The sequence below is a fragment of the Anopheles coluzzii genome, chromosome 2 (assembly GCF_943734685.1).
Source record: "Anopheles coluzzii chromosome 2, AcolN3, whole genome shotgun sequence".
Lineage (NCBI taxonomy): Eukaryota > Metazoa > Arthropoda > Insecta > Diptera > Culicidae > Anopheles > Anopheles coluzzii.
Window position 1 is genome coordinate 16,973,472 of NC_064670.1, and position 27,054 is coordinate 17,000,525.

Consider the following 27,054-nt stretch of genomic DNA (forward strand, 5'->3'; position numbering starts at 1 on the left):
GTATAAGAAAAGAACTGTGGTGACAAGTACCAAGAATTGTACTGCGTTTTCAAATTTGCGGAAACGTCTCTATACCAGCCCTACCCTTGATATCTCAATATCAAACAATATATGAATGTGTATCATTTCGCGCGTATGAAAGCAAAGTGGCCGTCTTTATTCACTCACGAAATGTTCACACTGCCATCATAGCTTAGAAACATGTTGAAACATTAATCAGTGCCCGTTGTAAGCTGATGACATTTGCTCGTTTCATGTTCCTTCCACGGTGCAAAGAAGTACATGGCAGAGCACCTCATGACCAAAGTGCAGAATATAAATGATAGTAAGTTGTCCTGGCACAACCGGAATAGGTACGATAAAGAATATTCTATTAGCAAACAGACCGTCTCTACCAAATTCTCCAGCCTTTTTGCGCTACCTTACAAAATGAGTCTACAGCAAAATCACCATTTTACTCTACGCGTCAAGAAAATTTCGAACTTTGCTGGTATGAAATTCATGTTCAGTTGAACATCAATAGTCATGATGAACAACAGTAGTAATCATGAAAATCTTCATTTTGGAGAAAACCATACTAAATGGCAACTACAATTACAATTACATTACATTAACACAATTATTAAACATGCATAATCGTGGAGACGCCTTGTATCTCACGAGCTCATGTTTAACGCGCTGAACTGAATGAAAAGCAACCATGTTGGCAAGCTTAGCGAACATTCCTTTGTTGTACATTTAAGTGTATAAAATAAACAACTTTCAAAAGATAACTTGCTGGTAAAACTCTACGTCTCAACGAATATGATTTTACAAAAACTATACTTACATTATTTTTTTAGCAACATTATTACTTTTATTACTATTAAGGCCAATTTTTGTTGATTATTAATTGATACTTGGCAGGGAAAGCAACATATTTTAACTGATAATCCCCAAATTAAGGCCAACACGTTCCTTTTCAAAGTCATCTTTCAGAGAAAATACAGGCCAAGTGTGCTCCACCATTTTATACATCTGTTCAAAGCAGCACCTCGTTATAGTTAAAATCCTTCAATTAAGTGAAAAATCATTCATCACGTCAAAGTATCACACCAACAATCAATCAACCCATTCCAAATTCCGAGCTGAACCCAGAAATTCAGCTTTCGAGTTCGAAATTTGCAACGTCATTGCATGTCAGGAAAAACACTGAAGCTGTGAATTAAATCAAATAAATTGTTGGACGGGTTTGATATTTTTGAGCAGCTCTGCCTTTTGTCCTTCATTAAGATGTATCAGAACCACTACATCAAGCTAAATTAACATTGTAAATTATTCCTTGAATAAAGTTTTCCAGTCTGCTAATTCCTCAAAATAAAAAAAGCGAACAAGTTTTATTCGAACACTGTGGAAAACATTTCATATACAGTGAACCCTCTCTTATTTGACACCTCTCCAATTTGAAAAATCTCTCTTATTTGAACATTTTGCACAGTCCCTTGATTTCCAGTACATTTTTGTTCCTCTAATTTGGAAAACCTCTGAAATCTGTGTCCCTCTTAATTGTGTATGGTGTTGCCATGGTTATTGAATGATGTATGCTCAAATTGGCAATCGTATGCACAGTTTCCTATAACAACAGTTAAGGCTGCATACTAAATGTTCTGTCTCTTTCTTGTTTGTATGGACCTTTCATTCACTTTCAACCTCTCTAATTTGAAAACCCCTCTTATTCAACAGTCCCATCGCCTCTCAAATAAGGAGGGGTTCACTGTATCTACTTTAGAGATGATTTGCAAGTTAAATCTATTTAATTTCGCAGCAGTTCTTTGTTGTTCAATCTTTTTAACTCCATCATGCTATGGTGTGGTGAAACTTTTCATTTATAAAATATAAAATTGTTGTTGCATGACGCAAAGCAAATGCTTTACCCAATTTACTGCCTAATTACCCTTCCATCTGAAATGTCTGTCTTTCATAAGGCATGACGAAAGGAAAGTACATGCAAAGAATGTTATTGCTTGCATCAGTGACAAACATATTTCACACGTCTCAGTTGACCGTCAGATGAACTCGTCACAACGTTTGGCGAGACAAAAATTCAAACCATTTTCCATCAAAAACATCGATTGCGCTGCAACATCAAAAAGCCAACGCTCTTTGATGTTATTTTGGCGCACATATGCGAACAAAAAGCCAAAATAAATAATTCAACATACGCATCCCTTCTGTCGGGACTGTTGTTTCATTCTTCCGTGTCAATAATTTACACGTGCCGAACCTAGTCAATCAGGTACATCATACATTGCTGTTATTGTCGTCATGGCAAGCATTTATTAATTCTCACAACACAGCACCACTGGGGTGTAAAATGCCGTTTCGTATGTAGTATCGTGCTTCGCTTGATCTTATTTCACGTCCCACCGAGGCGCCGACTATCAGGCGTTCAAAAGAATGCAATAAATATCGTGGGTGGAATCAAACAAAGTGAAACAAGCGCCTTTGAAAAGGAACTAACAACCTTTTCAAACGCATTGACAAGCGATTGTGTCCTAAATGCAAAATGTCAAACTACTCCAAACTACAGGGTGCACAAGTAAATCAGACCTTTTATTATATTAGAAGAAACGTTGTATTAAACGTAGTAGAATGTAAACGTAGGAAATGTGTGAACAGCATAGCTGAGTTAAAATGTGTCATTCTTTCATAATATTAAATAATATATGAAGCTTAAAGATACTTCCCTAGTGCCTAAATCTAAATCTCTACTAGAGCTATTAACGGAAAATATAAGACTATTCCTAGCAAATAAAATGTCGTCAATAGTGAAGAAATCTAAAAACTGTTTTCTCCAAACAGATAACCAGTTGCCGCGTACTAGTTACGTTTTGTGTTTCTTAATTTTTCATGCATCGACAGACGCTCTGCAGCTAGCTTACCTTCCGCCTGGCGGAAATTACTTTTCATCAATCGAAGTTTCCGGTTCAACAATCAGTCCCGCCCGCCGTGCTGATCGGACTAAAAGTTCAGTGTTTTATGATAACGGTACTGACAATTCCCCCGCTTCCACTTCAGGTGCAATTTTTTATATCGCGCAGTTTTGGTCGATATTTTTTTGGTTTTGTATTTGTACTGTGCTTTGTACTATATCCACTCAACAAGCTTGCTGTATATTTAATGCAACCAAGCAGGAGCAGCAGCAAGAACCAGCATCAAGAAGCATCATTTGCATTCAATATTGCCGCGAACCCAGTCCCCGTGACACCAAATCTCCACAACCGGAAAAGGCAGTAAATTATTTATCTTTCCGCGATCGTGATGGGATGGTTATTTGGTAGCCATGAATTGACAACAGCGAGTTTTATCCTGCCGGAAACCGGCATACACAACCGTAGCGCGCCGGAAGTTTTGCTTTCATCTCGATTTATATCTCGGCTGGTACACCGCGCGGGAAACGGAAGCCTCCGAAAAGTCGGGAAGCGTTTGCTCTCTCTCTCTCTCTCTCTCTCTCTCTCTCTCTCTCTCTCTCTCTCTCTCTCTCTCTCTCTCTCTTTCTCCCTTGCTCCTCCACCCACCCACTTTTGGTAAGCGATTCTTTCACTCCGGTAGCCGGAAGTCCGATACCATGGTTTCGGATTTTCCGTTATCATTGTTTTTCCGCACCGGTCCCGCCAAAGCTATGGCTCCCAGCAATCACTCTAGCGGAAGCAGGAGCACTTCCACGGACATTGCCCTTCTCTTCCCTGCATGCTGGAAGCCAATGCCGTGGGTTGCGTGCGCGTGCTGCATACCCTTTCCCGAATTTTCGTTTCTTGACGTAGAACGGGCACTTTCCACGCGGTATTCGAAGAAATTCGATACTCCCACAAAACTCACTACCATCATTCACTTTGATGCTTCTGTTTCGCGTTACAAATTGGGTTAATTTTATGATCGTCATCGAATCAGCCGAATTAAGATTGATTGAACTGGACCTCCCCTTTCGCGCAAAGCACCGATTTTGTCGGTGCCTGGGCAGCGCTGCCCTGCTCTGCCGAAACGAACCTAATCAAGGCGCTGCCAACGAATTCCTTCCCCTGCTACAGCCAGCAAGTTGTCCAACAAAGTCGTAAAAGGACAAGGATTGCTGGCGCTGCACTTAACTCTACAGCTCTACCCTAGCAGCAGCGAGGACACGGCAGCCATTCACGTTAACCGATTCTTTCATCTTCTTTTTGAAGACTGGATCAAATGTGATATGAGTCACCGGCGCGCGCTGTGGGCGAAACGAGGCAGGCACGAAAATCCTTCTTCAAAAGTTCCCGCCGAAAAGCAATAAGAGCAGACAAACTCATAATCTCAACCCACGGTGTCTCGAACTAACATCTCGTTTTGTGGGGCGAGTTTGCAAGCAAAGTCCTTTTTCGATTGAAATCTTTCCCCGTAAACGTCTGCCTTCCTCATTGTGTTTTCAGTTTTAATTGGCTTAAGTGAGGCCAGCGGATTTGAACCATCTCCTCGCCAGAATTCGAAATGAGATCCCTTTTGTACCGCTCCCTTCATCATTCTAGTCGCGTCTTCCCTTTCTCTCGGCTGTACGAAAACTTTTCACATGCACACCCCTCCGTTACGTGTACGAAGAGCCTTTCGAAAAAAGGTAGAATGTTTTCATACTTTTTCGTTTGTTTGTTTGTCATCGCAGTTTGAGATTTTGTTATCAATTGATTACCCCAGTCGTTGAATGGTTTCCGCCGGGCTACATTCCGTTTCCGTTTCCTTTATCTCCCGGGAACACTGGCGCAGCATTACGTGGTGGAAAAGCTTACCATAAACAAGTCCAAGGACGTGACAAAAAAGACATTATTATAACAGGCTGAAAAGGACTAACGCGAAATCTTCGCACACGCACCCACATTTGCCATATTTGTGTTTTTTTTCTTCTTCTTCTTCTTCTTCTTTTGTTGTCACTCATTCTCATCAAAAGAATTTTCTACAAACATTTGTGAGGAGCAACCGAAATAAAAAATAATCAGAAATACCGATCCTGGTGTTAAAGTGGCAACAGTATACCCCCCCCCCCCCCCCAATGCCCCCTCTCACTAGGGGCGAGCTCTTTTAATCTGATTAGGAGATTGAGTCGTCCAATCATTTTCACCGCCCTATCGCAGGCCTGTCGGAATGGTTACGCGAAACGGAAACCCCGAAGACCCCGTGTACACGGGGATAAGAACAAATATTGAACAAGTGGGAACAAGCGCTTAGCAAAAAAAAAGCTCCAAACCGAATAACCTTTTTCTCTGCGTCTTCCACCTCAAATTTCCCCGCCTCCCACCATCATTGGCTTACCGACTTCGGTCACGAAGGAGGCGGGGGGAAACTGTACTTGATTGATTTTCATTTCCGCTGCCCGGGGTTTTGAAGGATAAACAAAGAATCAAAACCTCTGGCCAGTGCGGAAGAGAGCGAAAGCAAAAGCGGGCCAAACGAACGCTCGCACTCCGGAGCGGAGCAAAAGATTTAGCCACAGCTCCCTGCCGCCCCCATACCGTCCGTTTGACTGACGTGCCAGACAAACACGGAAAGTGGTGAGCGGGCGGAGTGGAGGGAGGAGGGAGGGCGGTTGAGAATCACCGACCGTTTCATCGTGGTTTTGGCTTGATCAATATTGACCATTGCGTTTGCGAGAGCGTTTAGGGGGGATGCGAGAGTTCGAGGAGCGCTTTCCTGCAATCACGATGATAATTTATTTTCATTGAAACGTTATTACATTATCAAAAACATAGCTCCTAACATGGTCGGCGGTAATTCTCTGCATGAAGGCATTTTTCGGAGGTGTATCAAACATAAATAAAGCAACAGTTATGAACAATATAAAGAGAAGATTATATCGTGGGGAAAAGAAAAGCGAGCAGGCGACTGTAGGTACTGTGCTTTTGAATTCCGAAATTCCGTGACCAATTTCAGATGGATACAACAAGACAGTTGACTTAGATTGGTTGGTAAGGAAGCACATTGTGCAACTGTAGTAGAAGTTTGAGAAATTCTACTTTCATAATTTGTCCACGCCGTATCGTCCGATCATTAAACATGCATACAGCTCAACGCTTTCGAAAGTACGGTTAAAGTAAGCTAGAATATAGAATGTAGAACTCACCCAAACCGTGACTCTTGTTCTTGTTTTCATCGCTCTCTTTTTTTGCGAGCATACTCGACTCGTGGCCAGAGACTGAAAATGCCCACTTATACGGTCAACTTTTGCTTGCTCGGTACCGTTTACCTACTTCTCCACGCTATTATGCGTGGTAAACAAATTTTTCAAAACATAATCACGGTACTGTGGGAGGCAAATATTTACCATTATGCTCCCCGGACTGCGACCACCAAAGTTGAAGGCAAGGCAGGGAAGGAAGATGTTTTGGAGGCAATGGTTTGTGAGGTTTGCTCCAGTCCGTAACCAGCAACCGCTGACGCTAGACCAAAAAACCAAAACCGTACCCAAACAAAGGCAACAAGAAGCAACAGAAGCGGTGTGCTAGCAAAAGGATTCCATTAAGGTTTCCTTTTCCGTTTGTTTAAAGCTAGAAGTTTTTTTTATCAAAGTATTTTGTTTTTATCATAGCTAGCTAACTAAGTTCGGTACATTGCCTTTGTTATACATTTTCTAAGCACACAAACTCTGGTAAACAGGGGTCGCTTCAAATGTGCTAATCAATGTTTTATTACACCAATAACATTCTTAAGGAGTATAATCATCGATGAGAAATGTTTAAATGTCTCCGAATCCATTGAGTCGCATATTATTTGTGACGCAGCTTAGTAAAAGTTAGAAAGAAACAAATTAGCTCATTCTGTATACAACTCCCAGCATATCATATTGTAAGATAAATACAACAGTTCTCAATTATTAAAAATAAACTAACGTGTAGAAATCAGACCGAGTTTCCGTTCTGCCAACACCGTATTTGATGTTTGCCATGAACGTCAGAAGTAAACGTCATGACATTGAAAAGCTCTAATCCTCAATCCTCAAATCCTTATCTTGCCGTATGTATCTAGTCCTATACGTAATTCTAGATTCCGCTCAACACATAAAAGGGTGTTGGGTTTTGGTTTTTATATTTGTTTTTCACAGTACGCACATACACCTATACATACATTTCGATATCCATCACTGCGACGGAGGCTCTGTGCAACGCAAGCAACGGGAAACTATTTCTGTTAGCGCTGTTTAAAACCGGCACACTGCACTGCTACTAAGTACCATACTGTTGTTATAACTGAATTTGTGGCACTTAGTCAACAGTGCCGGAAAAAGCTATCGATGCCACACCAGCCAACAGGATGTGAAACATGCTTCTGCCGGCCCAGACCGACGGAGGACAGACCATATCCTGGCGTGAACTACAAGCGGTAAAAGCCAGTGCCCCAGTTTAGTTTAGAACATATGCGTGTACGTTCCAAAATATTTTGCTACATCATAGCTTACAATGTCGAGCTAACCGGGGCACTATACTCGCAGCATATTTTGGCAAAATAAATGCACATACATGTTCCAAGTGCTAAAGGACTAAGGATATCCTTGCGTTACTGTAAAGCGAACGTAAAACTAGCTCTTTGCGAATGTTGCTCTGTTTTTTTTGACAGTTTGACAAGTAGAGAAAGCAGGTAGCAACGGTGTGGAAACGAAGAAACGTTTTAGCTTCGGATGAATAGCAATTTTACAACATAAATAGCAGCCATCTTCCGATACCTTTACGTTTATGCACGATGCAGGGGCAAAACTTTTGAGAAATGAATGCTGCCAATGTATTTGAACTAGAGACCTCACACATTGCTATTTAATCTATTCAACATTGCTATTTAATCTATTCAACAGAAATGTACCACAGAATACCGTTACAATAAGTAACATTTGACCTGCATTCTTTAGGCAACACAGGTTCAAAGTGCTCTCAATTTCAGAAGCTTCAGAAGCTTGCATATAGCAAAACTTTTACAACAATCTATCTGCAGCTGATTGGAAAAATGCTAATAGGAATTAAAATTTACAGTAAATCAAGAAAAAGAGAGAGCAAATTCCTTACAACTCTACCAGTTACAGACGCGTGTCCTCCGAAGTTATGATTGGGTGATTTGAATCGCGATACTCACCTGAAAATAGACAACAATAACAAAAAAACAACATTAAAAATATGCAAATCAAGATGGTACAATAACTAGAATACTTTTCACACCTCTATTGGTGCTAAAACTTACATTAGTATGCATTCGTCTTACTAGTGGAAAACTCTTATATATTACAGAAATATTTCTACAAAACAAAAATCGTGACAGGAAATATACGAACGAAAACTGTCCAACAATTACTATCACGAGCTATTACTAAAATGTCCATCAGGGGCCAAATCGAAGGCAAAGGGCATGTCGTAACAAGTGACACACGTCACTCCATTTGTCACCTTTTATTTCGGGGCTATTTTTTCGAGCGTGACCTGCTGCACAAGAAATACGCAGCACACTCTCTACAACAGGGCAACTAATAAAACTCCTTTAAAAAAAGATTCCCCACGCAGCATAATCATGTTGCTAGCACAATGTGTCGAATATATAACCTTATCTTGCATTACTTATGTTGTCCCAGTTACCACGGAAGCTATGACGTGTGCTTATAGAGGGCAAATGTCGCACGAATATACCGTAGCACACAGTAAATAATTTGACACGTACCGGAAGACAACATGCTTCCAGGGCAGCCAAAGATGGATGGATCGTATAATTAACCAGCATTGATTAATTTGTTACTTTGTCAAGCTTACCACCGGCGATGCGGGTTCATAACCCCATTAATGATCGTCGATTAACCCATGTCAAAAATCAATTAATATTACCCAGTGCGAAAGCTACTAGGTAAGCGACGTGAAAGTGTCTGGTACGCGTCGGATACACTTTTTAACACACATAACGTTGCCACTAAGCCGTTCTGCTCTTTGATCCAATTTCGCTTATCAGCCTATAATTTGCGTATGCTTTGTTGGTGAACATAAATTCATTAATCATGAACATAAACCATACGGAAGCCCACCCGAAAAGTTTCATTAAAAGTTTCAATCAAGCCGGATAAAATTACGAAAACCCGAACATGACAATGCAGTTCATGAAAATGTACTGAACTTACATTTAAACAATGCGTGGGGCTTTGAAATGTTTATTTTTTCTATTCCTAAAATCCTAAACGCTCAAAGGATCAAATATTGTTCTAGAGAATTAAAAAAGACGCAAACAATTTCGGCAACATAATACTAAATAAAATGACGAGAAAACATAACGTCGACTACATTGGAACTGTACGCAACGGGCTACCAAACCAGGCAGCATAAATTAGGTCAAACAATAAACCAACCCACAATTGTACGCATTTATCCTATCGTTTTTATCCTATTATTAGGAACACACGTTATTTAATGGTTCACAAAGCCGCGCTTCGGTGCTTCAGAAAAGCGTGCAGCACAGGCATGAACCAACGAAAGTTTCCCAGCCATTTCTACCGCACAATCAAACCGAATCTAAACATAAAACCATGACTAAGCACATCGAACAACAGCAGACAACACTCGAACATATGCAAAAGCTTTTGCACTGCAGCTCGCATAACTTAAAAATTCTGTTTTCGTTAGTAGCGCTCGCTCAGTAGCCAGGTATTTGAATATGTACTTATATGTACTGCATTCCGAAACATGTGTTTTCATTTTGTTCAATGCTTAATATAAACAACCAACGCAAAAATCTCTTTCTCTCCCTATATGTCTATAATTCTCCCTTGCGCTCTCCTACTAGACAGTTAGCAGGAATTTGGGCAATCTAAAGACGAATAACGCTTCACCTGCCCACATTAACGGAAAAATAAATCGGTTTATCTGTACTAAACACAAGCATTCTCACTCCGCCACCAACACGCACGGCATTGCCTTCCACGCGCGTACGCTAGTCTGCAAATATTACTATGTACCGAACTGCTTCACATCAACACCTTGTATACCCTCGAGACCACTTATAGCTGTTTTCGAAAGCCGACCAATAGACGCCTTATGAATTTTCCCGCTGCGACCCAACGTCACGATCGTATGGCTACAGAGCGTGAGGCGTGGTGCCGCTGCGTTACGGCTACCGTGCTCGGCGAAGAGAGAAAAATCAGCACCACTTTCCTTCGCTTCCGTTGATTAATCCTCCCGAGGATACGCGTCGCCATCGCGATTGTCCGCATCGTTCCACTGTCCAGTCCGGTAGCGCACAGCGGCGTGCCGAGTGGAGCCGTGTATAATACAGCATCGTGCCGAATAAAGAACGCAGATGTCGGCTTCATTACGGCAGCCTTGATGGATGGTCTGTGTATGTAGTGCAGAGTAAGGATTCAGTTGATTAGAATCAGAAATGCTATTCCCACAGTTACGTTCATGCCGATTGACAATGTGAACGCAAACCTTGTGCTGCTGTTTCTTCAGGGCTTCATCGCCCAATGAACCGAAGTGAAACCGTACGAAAGGCGGCCGCAGTATTAGTACAACAACTACACGCCTAAATGTAGGCAATTCGTAAAGCGTACAAAATAATGAAGCACGGTCGAAAAGCGCAGCGCACGCTATACCCGTAACCAGCGAATTAAATTCAACGCCGAGCTACTCAGCCTTCATCTTTCATCATCGCTCGCAGAAAAGTGAAAAAAGAAGTAACGACTTTCCTTTCTTCGTTGTACTGTCTCGAATACGCCCGAGCACGTGCACGCAGCCTTCAACTGTAACAACTTAATTTGGGCCTGTGCACGTGTTGTTCAAATCATTCACTTTCGGTGACGTTGAAAGAACAATCAACCAGAACTGGATGTTATTGCGCTGGACAACAGCGGACGACCTTTGATCAGTTTTTGCCTTGCTCCTTTCTCGAGCGGAACACGTGCGCTCCATAAAAATGGCGCATTGAACTCCGCCATTCGCCAAACAAAGCTCCAGTTGAGCCGATCGATCAGCATCGATTGTCTGGTTTGCATTTGGCGATAGAATTCCTCTATCTTGTACGCGTAGCGCATCGAGTAATAACCCGTGAAGAAAATGAATTTCTTCAATCGCACAGCGATTGCATACCTTTCGGGCGTTCATCTAACACCAGCCGGTAGAATCACAATGCGTTATCGCACGTTACGGCCGTTATGAACTTGAAGCTGCGATGAGAAATAGTTCTGTTTGACTACTGTACTTTATCATGCGCTCATGCTATTTCTTTCCATGGCAACATTTTCTTTCTTTTGTAAAAGCACAATTGTTGATATCAATAAAAACTTCATCAAACAATCAATCCTGTATTCTCAGTGAGCTACATCTGACAAATATGTCCCAAGTGAGTTAGAAATTTCTATTCTGCCTTAAACCTGTCACTGTCTCGCATCATCTTTTTCGAGTATACCAGCTTTCCTATGCTGAGGTGAAAAATCTAGCACACAGGGTAAGTGATATAATACAACGAAGCATGAACAACATTTTTGCCAAGTTTTCAATTGAAACAAAATGATAAATTTGATTCTTTTTAAATCTACGCAAGGTTACAATCGTAAAAATTTAAGCGTGGTACTGACAATACTTCTTAGATTTTATTTCCTTTTGATTTAACACAGTACACACACGCAGTATCTCATTTTAAAACCAATTTGGAACCGATAGTCTATCAATTTGAGCAAATCAGGCAACGGATCATCAACTTTAGATCACCATCTCAGTGGCGCCACTCTTCTCATCTGTGTGTCTTCGTCGCAAGTCGTTGATTTTTTCAATCTCACTGTAGTGTGATTGAAATCCTGTCATGCCTTTGAGCTTTACTTGATACAACAAAAGAAAACACCTCCTAGCAATCATCCTCCCGCAACAGCGATTGAACAAATATGACCGTAGTCTTTCTATAAGCTTGCGTTGCAGTATTTGCTCTCCAGCCATGCTATCTCGAAAATCCAAAGATTACATTTACAGAAGAGCACAAACTAAACCATAGACCAACAATGACCACTGGTGATGATAGTACGGGTCAACCATAAAGGGATTGTTTTTCTTGCACTCAACACACACACGCACCATAGCTACTCATTCGAACCTCACTATTGAGCTGGTAATACCTTTTGCCAAGAGTACATTCTTCCAATAAGATTAGCAGAAACACTTAAAAGGGTTGGAGTTTTGGCTGTCTTTTGTTTAGCTTAAAGCACCTTGATTGCATGTGAAAATGAAAGCTATGCAAAGCGTATTAGATTTTTATTTCAGATCTATTTTACATGTTTATTTCATTTCATTTCATTTCATTTCATTTATTAATACAATATCCGCCATCAAGGCTAAATAAGGCAGACTTAAAACTAAATAAACCCTAACAAATAAACAACATAATTCATGAAACACTAAGCCTAACTAAACTAGTCTAGACCTAGCAAAAAAATTAAAGAAAAAAACAAAGGTAGAGCGTAGAGACTATCAAAACTTAATGAAACTTAGAAGAATAATTAAAGAGAATTAGAAGAAAAAATACGGTTACGGAAAGAGTTGAGAGAGGAGTCGAAATCAAAGAGATAGTAAAAGTGGTTAAACAACCTGAAACAGGATAGAATAGGATCATTGAAAGTATAGAGAGTATGACGTGTTTCAATTGACAGAGGATCACGAGGACGAAGGGAACGAGAGGGAACATACAACGAGATGGACGAGAGTAAATCAGGAGCATCAGTATCAGAAAGTAATAAGCCACCAATAAAACATGCCTGAGACACTTGGCGGCGGAAGCTTAAAGAGTGAAGATTGAGTAACTGCAATCGCGTTTCATAGGGAGGTAGTGAGGCAGCACCGAACAAACGACGAAAAGCAACCCTGGTAAAAAGGCGCTGAATGCTTTCAATTCTCGAACAGCCATCAATAGTAGGAGGATTCCAGATGATGCTAGCATATTCAAGAAGAGGCCTTACCAGAGCACAATAAAGGTTTCTTAAGAAGCTTTGATCTCTAAAAATAGAGGTAAAACGTAAAATAAACCCAAGAGTTCGATTAGCTTTTAGTAGAACCTCATCAAGCTGCAGTTTAAAGTTAAGACGACTGTCGAGTATAATACCAAGGTCACGGATGGACAAAACACGAGAGAGAGACGAGTTAGAGAGAGTATAGTTAAATGAAATAGGAGAAAGAGAGTGAGAGAAAGAAATAACTGAACATTTATCAGGGCACAAGCGAAGTAAGTTGGATGAACACCAATGAACAAATGCATTAAGGTAATGCTGAAGACTCATACAATCAGAAGAAGAGGACACAGGTAAAAAGATTTTGATATCATCCGCATAAAGGAGATGACCATCAGGAGGTAAAACATTACAGACATCATTGATGAACAAAGAAAACAGAAGTGGACTTAGCACACAACCCTGAGGGACACCTGACGTACAAAAAAACTCCTCAGATAAGTACGACCCGGTTTTAACCCTGCAAGATCGATTACTTAAGTATGAGGACAGCCAGCTAATAATGCCATCACCAAAACCAAGTTTAGATAGTTTAGCTAATAGTAAAGAGTGGGGCAAACTATCAAATGCAGCATGAAAGTCAGTGTATATTGCATCAAGTTGGGTACCTGCCTCAAAAGATCTGAAAATATTGGTAACAAAAGACATGAGATTAGTAGAAGTAGACCTACCAGGCATAAACCCATGCTGTTTAGGGCTAATAGCGGAACTACAACTATGAAGTATGGTTGGAAAGATACATAGCTCAAAAGTTTTGGCTGTGGCACATGTTTGAGTTATCCCACGATAATTAGAGACAATGCTACGGCATCCCTTTTTGTGTACCGGAAAAAGCCAACAGGATTTCCAAAGAGCAGGAAAGACCCCGAGAGAAAGTGAAAGGTTGAAAATTTTAGCAAGGTGTGGAGCAAGCACGTCCTTACAGTTTATTAAAACTGAGGCAGGAATGCCATCTGGACCAGGAGTAAAAGAACGTTTCAACCCAAATAACACCTGTACAACTGTTTCAGAGCTAACCGAAATATCGGAGAGATTAATTAAGTTCTCTGGCGTGTAGAGTAGCCCACCCTCAATAAGGTTAGGGTCACTAACCGGTGGCTCAAACATTTGGGAAAAATGTGCAGAGAATAGCTCACAGATCTCAACAGGCGTAGAGGCAGTTCGAGAATCAAGTACCATTTCATTAGGTAACGTATTGCACCCTCTTCGAATCCTAACAAATTGCCAGAAGGATGCTGGATCAGAACGGAAACGCGATTGCAGTCTACTCGAATAGGCCTCAAAACAAGCCCTGTTGTATAGTCGATGCGCAGAGGCAGCGTACTTAAATAAACGAAAGTTGAAAGCAGATCGGTTCAGACGATACCTCCTAAGATATTTCATTCTATCCTTTTTCAGGTTGCGAAGAGTACGATTGGACCAGGGAGGATTAGGAGGGGAACGAAAAATAGGTGTACATGAAAGGAGTGCAGAGGTTAACAAAGCATTAAACGATTGGACAGCCTCGTCGACCGATGTACATTGATAAAAAAAGACCAGTCGGCACGAGATAGAATAGAATTAAGTTTACGATAGTCTGTAAGACGAAAATTATAACGAACACTCAATGAATTAGGAGCAGAAGGCAATTCATTCCTAACCCTACTAGCCCTAAATAAAGAAGACGGTAACGCAATTTCCAGAGCAGGATGATGGGCATCCTGGGGCAGGAGCAGTGACGAAGCAGGATACACAGAAGAACAAGCAGCAGCAGCAGAGTTAGAGAGCACCAGGTCCAGATAATGATTTGAATGGTTATGCACCCCGTTCAGCTGATAGAGTTCATGCAAATTTAACACATCCAAAAAGCAGGAACTGGATGAATTCAAAGAGATATGAGGCACATAATGTCTCATAGGTAAAGATGAATCTGACCTTACTGCGGCTGCAGGCGACCACCCTAACGCCGGTTGATTGAAGTCGCCAAGAAGGATAAGATGATCATTCGGTTTCATATGCATGTATGCATCGCTGATGAAAGCAGAAAGGGATTCGAAATAGTTGCGGTCGCTGCTCAAATACGGTGGCACATAAACAATCCCCACATAAAGACGAAACTTAGGAAAAGAAACACGAATACATAAAGCTTCAAGCGTAGGTTGATTCATGTTAAGTGCCACAGACGGATAACGACTGGAACATGCAAGCAGCACACCACCCCCACGCGATCGTTCATTGTTTAACCTGCTGCGATCGCAACGGTATATATTGTAAGAATCACTATCCAGGACCATATTGGATGGAATCGATTCATTTAACCAGGTTTCAGTAAGGGCAAGCATTTCAAACCCTGATTCATTCGCAGAAAGGCGCAATTCATTATATTTGGTGCGAAGGCCTCGAACATTTTGGTAATAGATCACGAAGGGGTCTATTAATTGTGAGCTATCCGTTTGGCAAACGGGCTGATCTGTGGTGAGCGATTCGTGTTGCTGAGATTGTTCTGTGATTGAAGCCCCACCCCCGGTGATAACTGAGGGGGTGTGGGGGGAAACTCCGGTTGGATAGCCTCTAGGATCTCGGTCATCTGGGATAGAGATTGATTCCCGCGCTGTGGGGATGGCGATCGATGATCCAAAAAATGATCCGGATGAGCGGTGCTTTTTGGCGCAGCAGAAGAGCAATTTGCACTGCTTGAACGATGCGAAGTAAGCGCAGAAGGGTCAAATCGGGCCCTTTCATGTATACGTTGCTTTGGTAGGCCACGATCAACAAACTCACGAACAGTAAGTGAAACTGGCCAAATAGTAGATTGAAGCGCCAGATCCTTGAGTGATTTGGGAATACTCACTTTAAACGATATAAAGGACATCAAATCAAGGTTTGCGCCCTTTTTCGTGAGACGGTAAACATCTATGTTGTCGGTTGGCAGCACAGCTTTAAGCCACACACGCATATCATCAGCGGAGACATGCGATTTGATGTTCGTGAAGTATAACCATACTTTTTCTGCTATGCCAGTGTTCGTGGTATCATGGTTCAAAACAGGATCAGAAGATGATTTTGTATTTGTTCGGCAGTGCCCAGCACTAATATCACTAGTCACCTTAGTACGATGAGTGTAGTGGTTGCAGCTATCAGAAGCTTCCACAGTGTTGGTATCGTTCGCTGCTTGTTGGATATCTGCAGTGAGCTCCATTGAGTTGGTAAATGTACGGCGAGTGGATGCTGTTTTAGTCGTTCTGGTATTAGTGGCGTTGAGTGACGATGCATTAGTGGACGTGTGCGTTCGCGATGCGTGAGAAACAGACGGCTTAGCTAATACGGGTGTTAGCTTATCAGCGAGAGCGAGGATCTCAGCAAGCAAATCGCTCTTGATAGCCGATCTAAGAGAAGAGAGAGATGAGTCAATCGTGGTGAGAATTTCTGCTTTCACCAACTCGAGTAGGGCTGCTATCTCACTTGTGAGAAGTGAGTTTGTGCCATTGCGAAACTCGTTACAATTTTTGCACAACCACAACAATTGATTATTCCGCCCAAGCTCACGAGTAGAATCACGGGACAAACCCGTGCAATGGGTATGATGCTTGGAGCCACACACACCGGCGCAGGACACCGAATTTGCACTATCGGTGGGTGCATTGCAGGTTGAGCACTGCATAACGAATGACACAGCACAAACTGACGAGTGACAGGAGCAGGAACGAAGCCAAACAATATCTCGGCAAAACTGACGAAATAACAGGAGACTAGGTGCAAGAATTCAGGTGCAACTTGATAACAATCGAAGGCACGCACTAGCCAGTACAAGCAACTCAGCAGCACCAATGTTGCAAATGTTGAAAATCAGGCAGTAACACGGCAAAACAGCATCAAAAATCAGGAGCACAAGGAAGGCACAACCACTCGGTTTGACAGTCGATCTCTCTGTATTATTGCTATAATATTTAAGCAGTTTAGCAGAGCTTTACTGCTACATGTCCTGCATAGTGGAAGAATTTTGTTACTGTTACAGCTGTTCTTTTCATATCCTAATTTTAACATTTTAAAATTTTTATAGCAATCAAACCGAGAAATGCAATGATATTCGCATGCTAAAACCTATAGGTAAGCAAAGGCAGCAAAAAAATATTTCACGACCCTGCCGATAGTTGTGACGCGCATTCGTTCGATACTTCCGTAATTAAAGTCAAACGATCAATTGAACCGATACAAAAAAGTAATGGCTAACGAGCAATTGAGTTAACAAAAAAACAACTTGGGACCTAGAGAGTGTATAAAAAACACGAAATCAACTGTTACACGAAGCTCGTGGTGCCGCCAAAGTTCTTTTTTTTTGCTATGAACGTGAGGTTAGTTACCTTGTGTTTCCATTTTGTTAAAAAATCACTGACGTGCTTTGCCTCGCATCTTTTCACACTGGATTTCCTTTACAAAAGGTTTGTCAGCTATACGCTCTACATATAGTAAATAAGCTAAGAGTAACGTAAGTTATATACATCGAATTCGATTAGAGTAATTTCTTATAATGTTGTTTGATATTTGAAACTATATAAACCAAACGACTTTTATTTGAAGCTGCTCTGTCCACACGAAACTCAAAACGAATAACAAGCGCCTGTGCGTCAGTGTGTGTATGTTGGGAAACTGTCCTAAGAATGTTGTTTGGCAACACCTAATCGCTTCCAATGTATCAAGCAGGCGAGATGCTACCTGAAGCTGTCACCAAAGCAACTATTATTGCCATCAACAGAGCCATTATTATCGTCATCATGGCACAAGAAGCTCTCATCCTCGTCCCACGCTCGCACATCCTTATCACACGAGCAGTATTTCTTGTCACACTTCGGAACGTCATCTTCACACCATGTAAATAATAAATCGAGTGGCCACTTTTCATCGCACCGCGACGTACAGTAGCGAGCACATTTCGCCTGAAGCGACCATTGAGCATTTGTTTGCAGCATTCGACAGGACCGGCACTGTCGTTTCTTTCGATTGGTGTGTTTTCTTATGACTTTAGATCCAAAAGGTGGCACAAAATTCCAAACAAGGATTTTGTAGAATTGAACTAGCAGAATTGAGACTATATGACTGTTTTGGTGTACTTTAAGAAACTATTTTTAAAGCTCTATGGCATTAAATTGTGTAACGTAAATTATGTTTGATATTAAAACTGTCTTTGCACTGCTAAACACTGTAACACGGGTAATATTATAATCATTCTTTCTGAGATAACTTTCATGCTACCGTGAAGTCTTTATAATATAACTTTACATGTTAAAATTAGGAAGAAGGAAAAATGTTGTGTCATCATAGCAGCTGAACCAATACTCTATATCTACCTTAGATAAAGTGGCAATCCAAGAGGAATTGTTATTCCACATCACAGTGGTAATAGGCATGGACAATATGTGCAATGAAGCATGGGAATGATCTCAGCATTACTCGAGTGTCTGTCTGTATACAGGATCAAGGACCGGTCATGATGGTAGCGCCCCTCCAAACAATACGCGTTTAATGAAGTACCTTTTTACGATATCCTTCAAAACGGTTCCAATCATCGCAATACGTTGCAGTCCTGCACGGTTCCTGCTGTTACAGCCCTTTAACGAGAGAAATAAGCTGCTCATACGAATAAAACTTCTTGACGATTCCAGTAAATCCGCGCGCAAACAAACTTTCGCCCAAATGGCAATCATGAAAGAAAAGGTTCCCCACTTTAACTGATCCTATTTTTATTGCAATGATCTCTCTAACCAGCTCACATGAACGAACGCAGAGATAAAGCTAAATCTAGCTTATCAAGCCGATTGCAGAAGTAGCATATCGTGCTGGAAAGGGATTTTTATTTTTCTAACCCACTGGCTGATTTGCAACACATTGTACCATTACATATCGCTTGGTTACTAGTTCTTATTGAAGTTAGTGGCTCTACCAAAAAGTAAAAAAAAGCTCTTCTTGATTCGCAAAGGAACATGAGTGCTTCAATGCAGCCACATCAATTAAACTATGTATTGTAATCACAAAGACTCACTTAATGTGTCGTTTTGCAACATATTTAAATGTCGAAGCAGCCTATTGGAAAACGTTTCAGTATGTCACGCAAACAATACAGGATAGTCGTCTTAAAGGATTATCTCTCCACAGGCACCAACCGTCCAAGAGAGCAGTTAATTGACCAAACAAGTTAATGATCCAGATTACACCAACATCAAAGGCATCTTGAGACTTTTTTTAAAAGAAAGGATTGGACTGAAATTGCTCCTATTTTCACAATCAAAAGGAAGAATGGTAAGCGGTAATTACACCTTGCAAAATAAAATACTGATCAATTAATGAACATCGACGATAATACGACACATTTCTTTTGCCCCCATTAATACGCCGTTGGCCCCGTTGTGGGACAAGTTCTCACAGCGACTACCAACAACCCACAACGCCGCAACAATTATAGCTGACCTGGCCATTCAAATGATGGCAGTTGTTATTCCAGGAATTTTCGCAACATGAATAACAAACACTCCCATCACGCACTCATACGCACTCGCAAGTGTTCTGGTGCTGTTATTGGCTCTGATTGACATTTTAATTAAATTGGCCCGATTGACAAGCATGCAACGCCACAACTCGTCATACACACTTCTGCCCATTTATGTGTACCGCAAGGTACACGCCATGCTTCGACACCTCAGCTGTCAAGGCATCGAGAATATGGCTGCACGAAAACCATTGCGAAAATGGACGCATGAATGTAACGTCGCACGGTTATCGTTTCGTTCCAATGAATTTCCTATACGAATTTCACAGTGCCAATTGATGTCAGTTGTAGTCAAACGATTGCCGATTTCTCTTTCATAAATTAATGCACACTACCTTGCTAATAACTATTAACAACTTTTAAAGCAAACTACCAGGTCCGATAATCGTCACCAATCGTTTATTTTTGTTTACAAAAACATTTGTTCATTGTGTGTGGCATCGGTTTATCCAACGGTAACTAAATTAAGCAACAGTATAAACATTCGTTAGGGCTCAACTTCCAACATAAACATGTTTTACAGCGACACTAGACACTACCTCAGCACATTCTGGAGGCGAATCAAACACTTGCTCCCCACACAAACTGCACGCTACCATTGGAGCTCGTATCCAGTGACATTTGATTAATTTGATATACAGAGAAGATCAAGTCCCACCGTGTTGTCTACATCAACTTGAAGCCTGCTGAAAACAATAGATCAAGCAAAAATTTCCCTCTAAACAGTATTGTCGAGAGTTCTGCGTGATACAAAGCCATCTCAATTTAGCCTGTTTTGATTCAGATTGTAAAACATATGTTTGAAGATATGTTTTTCGAAATTAGATAGTTCACTTTTCAAGTTAAAGGAATCAAAACAATCACCTTCAAATGTTAACGATAGCAATTTAAACATTCGAATTATCGATCAGTCGGATTGGTTTCGTATTGTATTGATATGTACACATTGACTGTGTCAATGTCAATTGCATGATGCGTACACATTGACTGATTAAAAATCTATGTTCTGCTTTGAACGTACGTTTGATCATTTAAGTTTTTATTTAATTTTTCCCAGTAAATGACAGCTCGAACAATTAATTTAAACGATGAGCATTTGATAAGCGTATACGTCAACTGTACTCTCGTTGTTTATTCTTCACTTCTGCATAAACTCTTTGATGAAATTGTTGTAAATATACAATGTTAGTAGTATGGTTTCAATTACTCTCCAATGCGCCAGCTTTATCGAACGCATTTCGTTGGGAGTAATGCAATCATCAAACACTGAGCTAATGAAATTGGATGAAATGCTCGAGTCCTTTGATATGCTTCTGGCACAAACCGTGAACAAAAATAAACTGATGGCTTGTTTTTCTTCCAATGCCAACAGCGATTAGATTACATCGACAAGGCGTAATGATAAACATTTGCAACCACAGACAACCCGAGCTAAAACACGTTGTTAAATCTGCAGACGTGTCAAATGAAAATGTTTGCAGCCCTTAAGGGAGCTAACAACCAACCAAACTTCAAAGCTCAAATGTTCAAGTCTAACTTATTATTTGCTCTTTGCCAACTGATTCTAAATTTGGAGGAAATTATAATTTGATTGGATACATACTTTTATACATCCATACATACATCTTTTCTATCTCTGCTGTCTACGAATATACCTAAAATCCTGACTTCTTACACAAGAAATGTATGAATGGGAGCGTACCGAAACATAAATATATCGACTTTTCGACACCTATTTACGCACTGCAGCAATAGATGATAAATGGGGATTTTACAGGATATTTTACATAAGATTTAGATTTGAAGTTGAGAAGCAATTTAGTGTACAATTTTCACGTGAGCTATGTTTTTTTATGGTTTTTTTAACATATTTTTTTTGCTAAACTTCATCATTATGTTTATAATGCTCACCACGCAGCAGATTTTCAACTAAGATAGCTTGCACCGGTTCGTCAACAACCGTTCCCTCTTCAAGAATTTTGCGCAGTGTTTGTTAATAATTATCCGAACCTATCCTTATCATTCCCGATCGTCGGCAAACGTTAAGTGCTAATCTACCTCGATTAAGCCACGATTAAACGGTGTTAACCGGGAGCCGCAGCTTCGATGATGCGCGGTTAGGGATCAATGCTAACCAAAGAGCGGCGAGTCACAAGGCACCACTTTGACGAGTGCGCACCATTCTCGGCAACCCATAACAACAACACCAACAATTGTCCTTCAAATCGTGATTCAGCCCTTCCTTCGACCGAAAATTGCATCAGTTCCCGAACCGTATAATCCTTCCGGTGCGGCTTAGCCACGGCGACGACCTCGATGAATTGGATTAACCGATCCCGAGACCCCAGAACGGTGCAACCACGGACAGTAGATAAAGGTTGTTGCCAAGGCCCCTCGAACTTTCTCCAGAAACCCCCCGCTGCTTTCTGCTTCGATGGCGTTTATCAACGATTAAGGATTACACTGTTGGCGTGAGTGACAGCTACCGCAGAAGAAAACCCACAAGAACATGGTCAACGCAACAGGACAGCTTGATTGAAGCGATGGACGATGGTAAAACGCTGACATTTACCAAGTTGCAGAATTTATGTCTTTTTTTATAATTCGTTGTCTGGTCAAACCACTGTGTTCCGTTAATTGTCCGATCGTCAAAATGATGAACCTCAACCCTCATCAATTGGAGTTACCACGCTTACGCTATGGCACTTTCGTTGTAAACTTCTCCCCCCTCTAAGAGTTTTCTGTCCACATCGCGCCGTCACAAATAGGAATTATGTGCTGTGCCACAAGATATCATATTAACGATTTGAACGAAAACTTAAAAAGTTATAGTTCATGCACTAAAGGCAGCATCGGTCGTGACGTCGGCATCAAATCGTACTCGGACGTAATAAAAAGGACAACAAATCTATTGTCACTCCTGCCTACCAATTCCACCGTACAAATAATCTTAATTCAATGCTTTAGTCCCACATTATGTCCTACATTTCCATGCCATCGGACAATATCACTCCCGTTGCTCGCAACAACAAAAAAGAAAGCAATACTTCTCCATTCTTTACCTTATATTCTCCCCTGCGATGCTATGGTTTATGCATTGCGGCGGAAACCGGCGCCGATAATATCATAAACTGGCGACAAGCAATTTGTGACCATTTCGCTAAACCGTCCCCTAGATCCAGCACATCCGATAACAATACACGATCGGCATATTTTTCGCAGACAGCATCTTTCCGTCATCTGTCGCACATAACCATCACCACCACCAGCATCACCCTCATCATCATCATCATCATCATCATCATCAATTAATTGTACCACAAAGTTGACCTATTCCCACAGAAACTATTTACAACGACGACTGGGCAGCCGTATGTCACAGAAAGCAAAGAGAGAACTAGCAAATGAGGAAAGAAAAAAATCAATGGGTGGGACACGAACCAGCAATCCCTCCGTTTGTGAAGAAATCGATGATGTGTGTTTATTGTGTCCCGATGGGTATGGTTGCTGACGAAGCAAAATGCTCCTGTGCGGACGATACGATACATTTCATCAGCCGCGCCATAAACCACCGTTTGAATTCTTTACCGATGCGAACATTTGCCGCACCGACCGGAGTTGACACTACGCCAAAAGGGAGAGGAGTGCCAACGTCGGGAAACGCAACCTAGCACAACGTGAACCCTCACTTCCGGACGGCTCCGGGCATCATCCGGACATTGGCACATCTCAGTTTACATCCATCTTCCGGGCCTCGGAGGGTGAAGTTTAGCCTGCCGCTATTTGTGCAGAGAAACCGCAGAGTCTCAACAAGCCACAGCCACAGACCGCTACCCAAGTTTGCATTAGAGAGCTAGTTTCCCGTCCGCCGCTTGGGATGCGATGCGTTCGTTCTTGCACGCCAGTAGCCCCTGCTGTACCCTCACCCAACTCGGAAACTATCCGAAGGGGAAGCGAAAGTAATGAGACAACTAAAAATAACTTGTGAAACTTAGAGCACATACACATGGTTTGTTGGATCACTCGCGTGAACCATTCGTGAATGAGCGAAGTGCTCGGCACGCTGACAGAACGGTGGCGTGGTCTCTATCCATCTCGCCAATCAATTACTGATTGCTTCCGCACACTTTTAGCGCTGCCACAATTATTGGCCTTGAAACTAGCGCGGTCGGTCGATTGCTTTTGCAAGGCACCGCAACATACGGGAATAGCGGCAGCTGAGGCTGGTAAAGCATCTCTGGGCCAGGTAAAGCATCTCTACCCGCAGTAGACACTGCTCGTCAACAGTTTACTGTTTTTATACTTTCCAATATCATTGAATGTACCGTTCGGGAACATAACGCAAAGCGCATCTTCTAGCAGAGCCTTAAATATTGATTGAAAAGAAAAATCGAACGTTATTTTGTACATTTTTTCAACACACACACATACACAAAACCTCCCCAAAAACTAATTGGATTATAACCCCGTCATGCAGCGGGCTATGCTTCATGCTCGATGCGGATAAATCAAACGCCAGTACCAAATCGTGATACATAACTAAAATTTAATTAATTTCGTACTGCGTCAGGACAAACCGCAACGCGAGCGAACTCATCCCGTGCCCCAGAATGCAGACTGGTGAAAGCTGGGCAGCAAAAATGGCTAGGCAAAGCATAATTTTTCGCCTCCGGATTGCACAAAAAATATAAATCAAATTCTTCTTAATTTATTCCAGCTCATCCACTGTGGCACAATTCATCTTGCCAAAGGTTTTCCTCCGTCCAGATTATCAGATCAATAATGGTGAAAAATGGATGAAAAAATTAAATATGCGCTAGCGATTTTCGCGGAATGGATCAATTCTACACAAGTATATGCGTCAATCAGAAGCCAGCATCCGATTTCCTTGCAATTGTTATAACAATGGAAAAAGGTCAAGTACAAATAAGAGAGTGTCTTATAAATGGTTGATGATTTTTACACGAAAACTCATTTGCCTGCCACCGGTCTAGAGAGATCAATTGAGAAAACGTCTTTAAAAATTCAGTTTGTTCCATTTAATAAGTGGAAGCATAACATTCCCGAAAAAAACCCAAGTTTTACAGCGAACATGCATGCATTATGAATTTCAATGAAATCCTATTTATATCAATGACCTTGGAACGCAAAGTGCGTTGGTGCATTGCGTGCTTAACATCACGAATTTAAATGAAAAATTCCACGTAAAAATGAACATAAACTCAATTCCTCCAGCATTACAAATACACAAAATGAACGAACAACGATGTTAGAATAGCCTGATGCCAGCCTCACAGCTGGTGGCGTACAGTGGAAATAAACTCCCAATTCGGCACGATATTAATGAACCTGCACGAGTCCGATGCACCTAACATGGGGCAGCAAATGAGAAGAAAACGGTCTGTACGGCGTTTTGCTGCATGGTGTGCAACACATGGTGCATCGGGTGGAAGCGAGTGTTCGCTGCCAACATACCGAGCATGTAAACTGAGATCTCCCGCGTTCTATACGTTCTGGAGAGGAGGCACCAGTAAACCATAAAGCATACGATGCGACGAGCTGGAACTGAAAATATCAGCAATAAAAAAACATAAATAAAACTCGCACGCACTCGGGCCGAGAATGCTGATGCGCTGCACCAAACATTAATCAGTATATACGAAGGCAAGTTATTGTGTGTGTGTGTGTGTGTGTGTGTGTGTGTGTGTGTGTGTGGGGGGGGGGGGGAAACTAAAGTTGAGGGTTAAAATTCCAGACATAAACACACACGTGCTGCGTTTCGGTGAAACGTGAATAAGGAGAGAGAAAAAGGCATTCAGCCACGCTACTTATATTGCACCGTAAGCAGCAGCTATAAAGAAACAAACCAAGCTGATGGAAGGAGTGTAATTTTGCTTAGCATTGGAACAGAATGTTTCATTCCTATCGATGATTCCGATGATTAATGAGCTGCTTAATGAGCAACACATCAACTCGACCCGAAAAAGGAGTAAATTAGAATTGATGATACTCCATTGATATTTGGTACAATATTCATGGTTAGAAATTCAGACTTTTTAATGCATTTCAACATCGCTATGTTCCCATCATACTACACAGCCCAGAAAAATACAGCTTCTATCCACTTGGCAGTGATAATAAAAGCCTGCGCTTTAATTCGATCGATACTGCATCCTTGAACTCGTCGAGAACCCGTCACGCACGGGAGACGATAAAGAATTGGAAGATTGTGCCTAGTTTGCTCGTTTCAAACGGTAGCGAAATGCAGCCTGCACTCAAGCAACCGCACTGGAGTGGGTAAGCATACGAGTGTAGTGTAGTGGCCAACCACTACAGTCACCCCCTCCGAAGCGACGAGTATGAAAATAAGCATAATTAAAGCGCAACCAAGTTTCGTGATATGAGCTTGCCTGTTATGTTACTTATTATGCTGCAGCAGCTTTCCTATCCTATCCCACCGAGTACCGAGAGACGGGCTCGTCTCGACTTGGGCGAGAAGTTAGACTAAGCAACAAACACAAAAGCTTCATGTTAAGTTCTGCGCCATGCAGATCCGGCAGATGCGGGCTGCACGGGAGCGTAAAGTTTGCGTTGCCGCCTGGGCCAATATGTGGCAAGTGTACATTTCAAGGTTTGCAAGCATTAAGAATGAAAGTATAATGAGTGGCGGGAAAGTTACAACAATCACGCAAGAGGACCGACGTTGCTGGTTCCTCTCTCAGCAGCGCATCGATGCTGCCAAACTTTCTCTATCCAATTCAAACTCATTAAAACACTCTCCCGGGCACCAAAAAGGGATGAATTTTAATATTTTTTACCCAATTATTTTGCTTCGTTTGTCGGGACGGGATTGCATTATTTGTGAATTTAATTTAACCCGTTTTTGGTAGTACGAAAGGAGACTACCATTTTTACACTAACTAACAGGAAACTAACCTTATAGAAAAGAGCCTAAATGATTTCAAGTAAAAGTCCAATTTTACCACTTTATGTCCTGTATATCTCATTACATTACTAATTACAATCAGTCATCGTAGGACTCAATTCACGTTCTACGTTGGACCCCAACGTTCCATTCTGGGCTTGAACTCATGACGGACATGTTGTTAAGTCGTACGACCTGACGACTGTACCACCAGACCGGTCGCTCTTAGCTATAAGATTTAGAAATGTGGTAAAGCACAGGTTATTTTAGGTACTCATCATTATCCTCATAGCTCATAACACTCATAGCTTGTTAAACTTCTAATTTCTAAGAAAATCCTAACAAAACTAAGAACTTTTAAGATTGATTTGCGCAATGCCTTTGTAAACGATGTTTCTTGGAAAAAGAAATCCTAACTTTTGCAGATGGAAAACACCAATCCAGTAAACCCCTCTCCAAGTTCTCCGAACCGTCATCCTTGCCACTTCGTTCATCACATTACATCTTTTGCTTATAACATGTAAAATTTTACCAACCCCCTCAACAGCAACAAAAAAAAGTAAAACACAAATCTAATTTAACACACGAATAAACAGCAAACGCAGTGCA

The 27,054-nt window shown here is 41.4% G+C and overlaps 1 protein-coding gene across 9 annotated transcripts in view; it reads right to left on the reverse strand.

The window, feature by feature from the left end:
* The window catches only part of LOC120947666 (low-density lipoprotein receptor-like), a 159,638-nt gene that overhangs the window by 128,681 nt on the left and 3,903 nt on the right, over nucleotides 1–27,054 (reverse strand). The gene's annotated exons all lie outside the window — the stretch shown is intronic.